Raw genomic sequence first — 9,100 nt, 5'->3', positions numbered from 1 at the left:
AACCGACATTCAAATCTAACTTGGTTGTAATGGCCACAGGAGTTATTGCAGATGACCTGTCTTGCATCCCAAGTTTTTGAGTAAATTCCTGGTATACTTTTCTTTATTGATGAAAATTCCTTATTCGGTTTGCTTGACTTGTAATCCCAAAAAATAAATCAATTATCCCATCATACTCATCTGATATCTTGGTTGCATTAGCTTTTCAAATTTCTCACAGTATTTATCATTAGTAGAACCAAAAATGATATCATCAATATATATCTGAACTAATAACAAGTCTTTACCATGGTATTTATAAAATAGAGTTTTATCAATTGTACCTCTTTAGAAACCACTTTCCAATAAGAATTGAGAAAGTGTTTCATATCATGCCCTTGGAGCTTGCTTTATTCCATAGAGTGCCTTATCTAGTTTGTAAACATGATCTGGATACTTTGGATCAATAAACCCTGGAGGTTTTTCAACATAAACTTCCTCATCAAGTTCACCATTTAAAAATGCACTCTTAACATCCATTTGGAATACTTTGAACTTCATGTGAGCAAGATAGGCTAGAAAAATTCTGATTGCCTCAAGCCTTGCAACTGGAGCAAAAGTCTCATCATAATCAATGCTTTCTTGTTGTGAATAACCCTTTGCAACCAACCTTGATTTATTTCTTGTAATAATGCTCTCACTGTCAGTCTTGTTTCTGAACACCCACTTTGTACCAACTACTGATCTGTTCTTTGGACTTGGTACCAATGACTATACTTTGTTACTTCAAATTCATTCAGCTCCTCTTGCATGGTTGTGATCCAATCAGCAACTTGAAGAGCTTCTTCCACTTTTTTGGGTTCAGTTTGAGATAGAAAATAATGGTAGAGACATTCATTTTGAGTGGCTTTTTGGTCCTTACACCCTTATCAGGATTTCCAATGATTAAGTCAGGTGTTTGTGACTTAGTCCATTTTCTTACAGAAGGAAGTTGACTTCTTGAAGTAGAACCTCTATCTTGATCCATGAAGTCTCTTGTCTCACTTTGTCTTTTACCATCATTATTTCCTTTAGCTCCCCCTGAATCAGTATTTCCAATACTATAAGTATTTGCTTCATAAGTATTTGAGGAATCATAGTCTGATGGAGTATCTACTGATGTTTCTTGATTTGAATTACTTGACTCTTGATGTGAATCATGTTGCTCCCCCTCAATATGTGCTTCAGCATTTGTAGAGTTTCCACTATCATGTGGCTCATCAGAGTTTAAAGTGACATCAGGATTTATGGTATCTGATAAGTGACATTTTATACCACTTAGAACGTCTTAAAATAGCTTAAATTGGTGTCTTGAAATCAAGTATTTTGTGTATTTGATGCATTTTTCTAGTGTTTGTGCGTTTCAGGGTAATAGCTGCATTTCGGGGGAGTAATCATCAATAATGGGCCTTGGCATGTGTCTAGCATTGCGAGAGGAAAGAGAAGAGCAGATTACAGCGAAGAAATGGAGCAAAATCAGACATTTTCCAGTAGGGGTCTGAGCGCCCGCTCAGCTATGCTGAGCGGCCGTGCAGGAAGCTTAGCGCCCGCTCAGCTATGCTGAGCGGCCGCACAGGGACGGGAAATTAGAATATTTATTTTAGACTTCTACTTCTGTTTGGCTTCCAACTTCTGAGTAATCTGAGTTTTATGGGACTTCTATATAAGTAGATTTCATAGACGTTTCACGTGTGTTGAATCGTTGTATTAATCGAGGAGCGAAGGAGATAAGGAAGAAGACCGTTTTAGCACACCGCAATGAAGAGGAGGCATATTTTCTTGTGATTCTTTATTTCGTTGTAACGTTGGATGCTAGTTTTCTTTGCTTTGAACCTATTTACTCTTGTGACGTACTCTGGTTTAATATAATTAGTTTAGTTATTAATCTCTTGTGTTTATTTATCATGTTTTCATATGAACCCATGATGACGATAAGTGCTAACATGGGCTAATCGTGATCATGGGGTCGTAACGGATTTACTATGGAATTCTTTAGTTAGTTGTTTAATACCTTAGTGTGTGATGATTGTATGATATCTAGTATTGTTGTGCGTATTCGTCTTATGTGCGTCGCGAACATATAAGATAGAGTGTTAATCTCTTGTGAAGCGACGGTGGATCTCGAGATTTAGAACTTGCTATGCTAACATAGGTTCATGTATGATGTTGCATGATTAGTGGGTAACTCTAACCGTTTTATTCGCCCTGTGTAATCAAAAGGAATAACTTGTGCTTAAATCATTATGTTGTCAATTTCTGTTGACATATAGGGACTCAGCATAATTGATGCCTATTCAACTTCTATCTTAATTGTGGATGTTTGGTAGAATGGTATTAGTACAATGAAAGTTGGCTTTTATCAGTTTCGTGTTATTCGATTAATATCATCACTGTTGCATGCTAAGGGTAATAACAATGACTATTGAAGGAAGTAGTAATAAAGTTGTGATCTCATGAGTGTTTTAATATTGTTAATTCGAAGTGTTAATTAAGTGGTTAATTTTAGTAGTTAATCGTAGTTAATAATTAGTTAACAAATCTAAGTGTTATTGTCTTAATATTGAGAAGTAAATATACATTGGTGAGTGAGTTTAATTGAACATAATTAGTCCGAGTCTCTGTGGGAACGAACTAGAAAGTATTCTATATTACTTGCGAACGCATATACTTGCGTGTGTTATTAGCGCGTTTTTTCGCCTTAACAAGTTTTTGGCGCCGCTGCCAGGGACTCGGCGTATTTGTTTAGTTTATGTACTTACCATCATTGGTCGTTAGGACTCGGTGATTAAGACGTGTTACTTATTATTTCCGGTTGTGTTTCAGGTACTTTAGCGAGCGTTTATGCAAACTCGTTCACGTACTCGCAAGAAGACTTTAGATACAGCTGAGGAGACAGACGAAGTTCTTGATATTCCGGAGAAGATAGATTTTGAAGATTCGGATTCAGGAAGTGAGCAGAAAGAACCAGTAATCATGGGTGATCGTATTGTTCCGGCCGATCCATCTCTTATGGACTTTTCTCGGCCTAAAATTGATGACATTCAGTCAAGCATTCTTCATCCGGCTATTCAAGCTAACACCTTTGAAATCAAGCCGGGCACTATTCAGATGGTGCAGAATTCTGTTTCTTTTGGAGGTGCTGCGACTGAAGACCCCAACATGCACATAAGGAATTTTGTCGAGATCTGCAGTAGTTTCAAATATAATGGCGTAACTGATGAGGCTATCAAGCTGAGGCTTTCCCCATTCTCACTGAGGGACAAAGCTAAGGACTGGTTACATTCTGAACCAGCTGGGTCCATCACTACTTGGCAAGATTTTGCGTAAAAGTTTCTGGTGAAGTTTTATCCGATGGCAAAGACTGCTGCTATGAGGAGTGCTCTTACTCAGTTTGCGCAGCAACCTACAGAATCTATGTGCGAAGCTTGGGAACGCTACAAGGAAATGCTGAGAAAGTGTCCACATCATGGAATGCCCGGGTGGATGGTGATCACTAGTTTCTATAATGGTTTGGGGGCCCAATCTCGGCCCATGCTCGATGCAGCAGCTGGAGGCGCCTTGTGGGCCAAAAGCTATACTGAGGCTTATAATCTTATTGAGACTATGGCTGCAAATGAGCATCAAAACCCAACTCAAAGGATGATGCCTGGGAAGGTAGCAGGTATTCTGGAAGTCGATGCAGCCACCGCTATTGCAGCGCAGCTCCAAGCGCTGTCTATGAAGGTTGATTCTCTAGCTACCTATGGAGTCAATCAAATAGCTATGGTCTGTGAGCTTTGTGCAGGTTCTCATGCTACAAATCAGTGTTCTCTTGTCAACGAATATGTTCAGTATGTGAACAATTATCAGCGACAACAGCAGCCTATGCTAGCTACTTATCATCCTAACAACAGAAATCATCCAAATTTCAGCTGGGGTAATAATCAGAATGCTATTCAACCACCATATCAGCAAGGTGTGAGTAAACAGTTCAATCCACCTGGTTTCCAGCAACCGCAGGAATATGCTCAAAGGCAATCATATCCTCAATAGGGAAGTGCAGATGCACCTACTAGTGCTAATTTTGAGGAACTTAAGCTGTTGTGCAAGAGTCAGGCGGTTTCTATCAAGACCTTGGAAAATCAAATTGGTCAAATAGCCAATGCAGTGCTCAATCGTCAACCTGGAACACTTCTCAGTGACACGGAAGTACCTGGCAGGAAGGAAGCTAAAGAGCAAGTCAAGGCTATTACCTTAAGGTCTGGGAAAGTTGCTGAAGCTGAAAAGGCAAAAGAAGGAGAAGCTGAAGTTGAAGATGAAAAAGCTAAGTAAAAGGAGAAAGCGGCGGAACCAAGGAAGACTACTGTTGAACACACTCTGCCTGAGGGTAATACAGAGGAGAAACAACTCTATCCTCCACCACCTTTCCCTAAGAGATTGCAACAACAAAAGCTGGATAAGCAGTTCGGTAAGTTTCTGGAGGTGTTCAAGAAACTTCACATCAATATACCTTTCGCTGAGGCTCTGGAGCAAATGCCTAGTTATGCGAAGTTTATGAAGAGTATTCTTTCAAGGAAGGTGAAACTGGATGACCTTGAGACCGTTGCTCTAACGGAAGAATGCAGCGCTGTGCTGCAGCAAAAGTTACCTCCAAAGCTTAAAGATCCAGGTAGCTTCACCATTCCTTGCACCATTGGCAAGTTGTCGTTTGACAAGTGCCTTTGTGATTTGGGAGCAAGCATCAATCTGATGTCGTTGTCGATCTTTAAAAAATTGGATTTGCCTGATCCAAAACCCACCTACATGTCTCTACAATTGGCTGATCGTTCTATTACTTACCCAAGGGGCATAGTGGAGGATGTGCTAGTCAAGGTGGATAAGCTCTTCTTTCCTGCAGACTTTGTTATTCTGGATTTCGAGGAAGATAAGAAGATTCCCATAATCTTGGGAAGACCTTTCTTGGCTACTAGCCGTACCTTGATAGATGTGCAGAAAGGTGAACTTACTATGCGGGTGCAGGATCAGGATGTGACCTTCAATGTATTCAAAGCAATGAAATTCCCTACAGAAGATGAGGAGTGCTTAAAAGTGGATGTGATTGATTCTGCGGTTACTTCAGAACTCGATCATATGCTAATGTCTGATGCATTAGAAAAGGCCTTAGTGGGGGATTTTGATAGTGATGATGAAGATGGCAATGAGCAATTACAATATCTTAACACTTCTCCCTGGAGGCAAAAGCTGGACATGCCGTTTGAATCTCTTGGTACTTATGACCTCAAGAATGCTGAAGGAAAGCTCAAACCATCAATTGAGGAAGCACCTACCTTGGAGCTCAAGCCATTACCTGAACACTTGAGGTATGCTTTTTTAGGTGATGCATCTGCTTTACCTGTTATTATTGCATCTGACCTTTTCAGGTAGTGAGGAGGACAAGCTCTTAAGGATTTTGAGAGAATTCAAATCAGCTATTGAATGGACCATAGCAGACATCAAAGGGATCAGCGCTTCATATTGCATGCATAAGATTCTGCTAGAGGAGGGTAGTAAGCCAACTGTTGAGCAACAACGCAGACTTAATCCTATCATGAAGGAGGTGGTGAAGAAAGAAATTCTGAAATGGCTGGATACAGGCATCATTTATCCTATTTTTGACAGTTCTTGGGTGAGCCCCGTGTAATGTGTGCCTAAGAAAGGAGGTATCACTGTGGTAGCAAACGAGAAGAATGAGCTCATTTCCACTCGAACAGTTACAGGATGGAGAGTATGCATGGACTACCGAAAGTTGAACAAGGCCACAAGGAAGGATCACTTCCCTCTTCCATTTATTGATCAGATGCTTGACAGGTTGGCTGGTCATGAGTATTATTGTTTTCTGGATGGTTACTCAGGGTATAATCAGATTTGTATTGCACCAGAGGATCAAGAAAAAACTACCTTCACTTGTCCATTTGGCACATTTGCTTTTCGCAGAGTTTCGTTTGGGTTATGTAGCGCACCGGCCACTTTTCAGAGATGTATGATGGCTATATTCTCTGACATGATTGGAAATAATGTCGAGGTGTTCATGGACGACTTCTCCGTCTTTGGACATTCGTATGATGAATGTTTGAATAATCTTCGTGTCGTGCTCAAAAGGTGTGTGGAAACTAATTTGGTGCTTAATTGGGAAAAATGTCATTTTATGGTGCGTGAAGGCATTATTCTTGGGCATAAGGTCTCTAACAAGGGTCTTGAGGTGGATAAAGCCAAGGTGGGAGTCATTGAAAATCTTCCACCACCTATTTCTGTGAAAGGAATCCGTAGCTTTCTTGGTCATGCGGGTTTTTATCGGCGTTTCATCAAGGACTTTTCGAAGATATCTAAGCCGTTGTGCAACTTGCTTGAAAAAGATGTGCCTTTCAAATTTAATGATGAATGTTTGACAGCATTCGAGACTCTTAAGAAGAGTTTAATCACTGCGCCAGTTATTACATCACCAGATTGGACAAAGCCTTTTGAGATGATGTGTGATGCGAGTGATTATGCGGTAGGCGCAGTTCTTGGGCAGCGCAAGAATAATCTCTTTCATGTGGTCTACTATGCTAGCAAGACCTTAAATGAGGCCCAAATGAACTACACCACTACTGAGAAAGAGCTCTTAGCTATAGTATTTGGTTTCGAGAAATTTCGATCTTATCTGCTTGGGAAAAAAGTGACAGTATTCACTGATCATGCGGCCATTCACTATTTGGTTTCCAAGAAGGATTCGAAGCCGAGACTCATTCGTTGGGTGCTCTTACTACAAGAATTTGAGTTAGAGATCAAGGATCGAAAGGGTACTGAGAATCAAGTAGCTGACCATCTCTCTAGATTGGAGAATCCCGAGTCTACTTCACAGGATAAGACATTGATCAACGAATCTTTTCCGGATGAGCAGTTGTTCGCAGTTCAGGAGGAAGAGCTATGGTTTGCAGATATTGTAAACTATCTAGTCAGCAATATTTTGCCTCATAATTTGACCTCAGCTCAAAAGAAGAAGTTTCTGCATGAGGTGAAGTGGTATATGTGGGATGAACCATATTTGTTTAGACAGGGAGCTGACCAGATCATCAAGAGATGTATCTCGTTATGTGAGACGGAGGGGATATTACGAGACTGCCACTCCACAGTTTATGGTGGACACTGTGGTGGTGAGAAGACGACAGCTCGTATTCTGCAAGCAGATTTTTTCTTGCCTACTTTGTTTAAGGATGCTCATCAATTTGTTTTAAGGTGTGATTGTTGCCAACGAGTGGGAAATTTGACGAAAAAGGATGAGATGCCGTTAAATGTGATGCTTGAAGTCGAGGTCTTTGATGTTTGGGGAATCGATTTCATGGGGCCTTTTGTCTCATCCTGCAACAATCAGTACATCTTGCTGGCAGTCGATTATGTCTCAAAATGGGTAGAAGTCAAAGATCTACCGACAAATGATGCAAAGGCAGTGTTGAATTTTCTTCATAAGCAAATTTTCACAAGGTTTGGAACGCATCGGGTAATCATAAGTGATGAAGGGTCGCATTTCTGCAATCATAAGTTCACTTCTATGATGCAGCGTTATAATGTGAATCATCGAGTTGCTACTGCCTATCATCCGCAAACAAATGGTCAAGCAGAAGTGTCTAACAGAGAGATCAAGCGCATTCTAGAGAAGGTTGTTTGTCCGTCAATGAAGGATTGGTTTTTAAAGCTCGATGAAGCTGTTTGGGCTTATAGAACAGCATACAAAACTCCACTTGCTATGTCCCCGTTGCAACTGGTGTATGGTAAGGAATGTCATTTACCTGCGGAGCTTGAGCATAAGGCCTATTGGGCATTGAAAAAGTTGAACCTGGATCTAGATGCAGCTGGAAAGAAGCGAATGCTTCAGCTTAATGAACTTGATGAATTTCGACTCCAAGCGTACGAGAACAACAAAATGTACAATGAAAAGGTGAAGAGGTGGCACGATAGGAAGCTACATCCTAAGTTATTCGTGTCGGGGCAACAAGTTCTCTTATTCAACTCTCGTCTCCGACTTTTTCCTGGGAAGTTGAAATCAAGGTGGTCTGGACCTTTTATTATCAAAACCGTGTTTCCACACGGAGCGGTGGAGATTTTTGAGAATGATTCGGACCAAGCATTCAAGGTTAATGGTCAACGTTTGAAGCACTACTATGGGGACACGGCCAACCGAGAAGTGGTTAGTGCCATTTTATTGTCAACTTGAGGAAGGTACGCAACGTCAAGCTAACGACGAAATAGAAGCGCTGCGTGGGAGGAAACCCATGATTTGTTGTTACAAGAACCCTTAGAAGTTAATAACCTATCCAAAACTACAAAAAAAATCAGAAAAACCGGGCTGAAAAAATTTTTTCCAGTGACCCCCTGAGCGCCCACTCAGCCCTGCTGAGCGACCGCTCAGCAAGCTGAGCGCCCGCTCAGCAAGCTGAGCGCCCGCTCAGCAAGCTGAGCGCCCGCTCAGGGGTCAGCTGACATAATTTTTTTTAAGTCAATAAAAATACAAAAAAATCAGAAAAATAAACCATAAATTTCAACCCATAAAACCCACGACCTATTCCCCATTATCCCATGATTTTTACCCATAAACCCACTCATAATCAAATTCTACCCTAATCCATTCCCTATATATACATACACCTATCCCATATATCTCCCACACAACTTCTACACTCAAACTCTCTCCCAAACACAAAAACACAATTCTCAAGCACTTTTATTCAGATTCAATGGCACCCAAGAGAGCAAGGACTATTGATAGCAGCAGCACTGTGCCTACGGCTGATTCTTCAAGGGGTACTGCTGCGAGACCTCGGTTGAATGATAGGGCTGCGGAGGAGGAGTACACTAGGCTTTTGGGGAAGTCGATTCTGAAGGAGAGGGGATTTTTACCATCGGGGAGGGATGGTGAGTTGTTATATATGATTGCTGAGAAGGGGTGGATAGCTTTTTGTGAGTCACCTGAAGCAGTGCCGATGAGCGTGGTTCACGAGTTCTATGCCAACGCGAAGGCCGAGAAGAATGGGTTTTCTGTGGTCCGGGGGATGACGGTGGATTATCACCCAGCGGCGATTCGCCGTGT

The 9,100-nt window shown here is 41.3% G+C and overlaps 1 non-coding gene across 1 annotated transcript; it reads right to left on the bottom strand.

Moving 5' to 3' along the window:
- Positions 1-3,384: 3,384 nt before the first annotated feature.
- On the bottom strand, positions 3,385-3,491 carry LOC141681627 (small nucleolar RNA R71). The gene has a single exon (XR_012559054.1). It is a non-coding gene; the product is annotated as a small nucleolar RNA R71 (small nucleolar RNA).
- Positions 3,492-9,100: the final 5,609 nt, after the last annotated feature.

The sequence above is a fragment of the Apium graveolens genome, chromosome 8 (genome assembly GCF_009905375.1).
Source record: "Apium graveolens cultivar Ventura chromosome 8, ASM990537v1, whole genome shotgun sequence".
Lineage (NCBI taxonomy): Eukaryota > Viridiplantae > Streptophyta > Magnoliopsida > Apiales > Apiaceae > Apium > Apium graveolens.
This window is presented reverse-complemented; position numbering and strand designations above follow the sequence as displayed.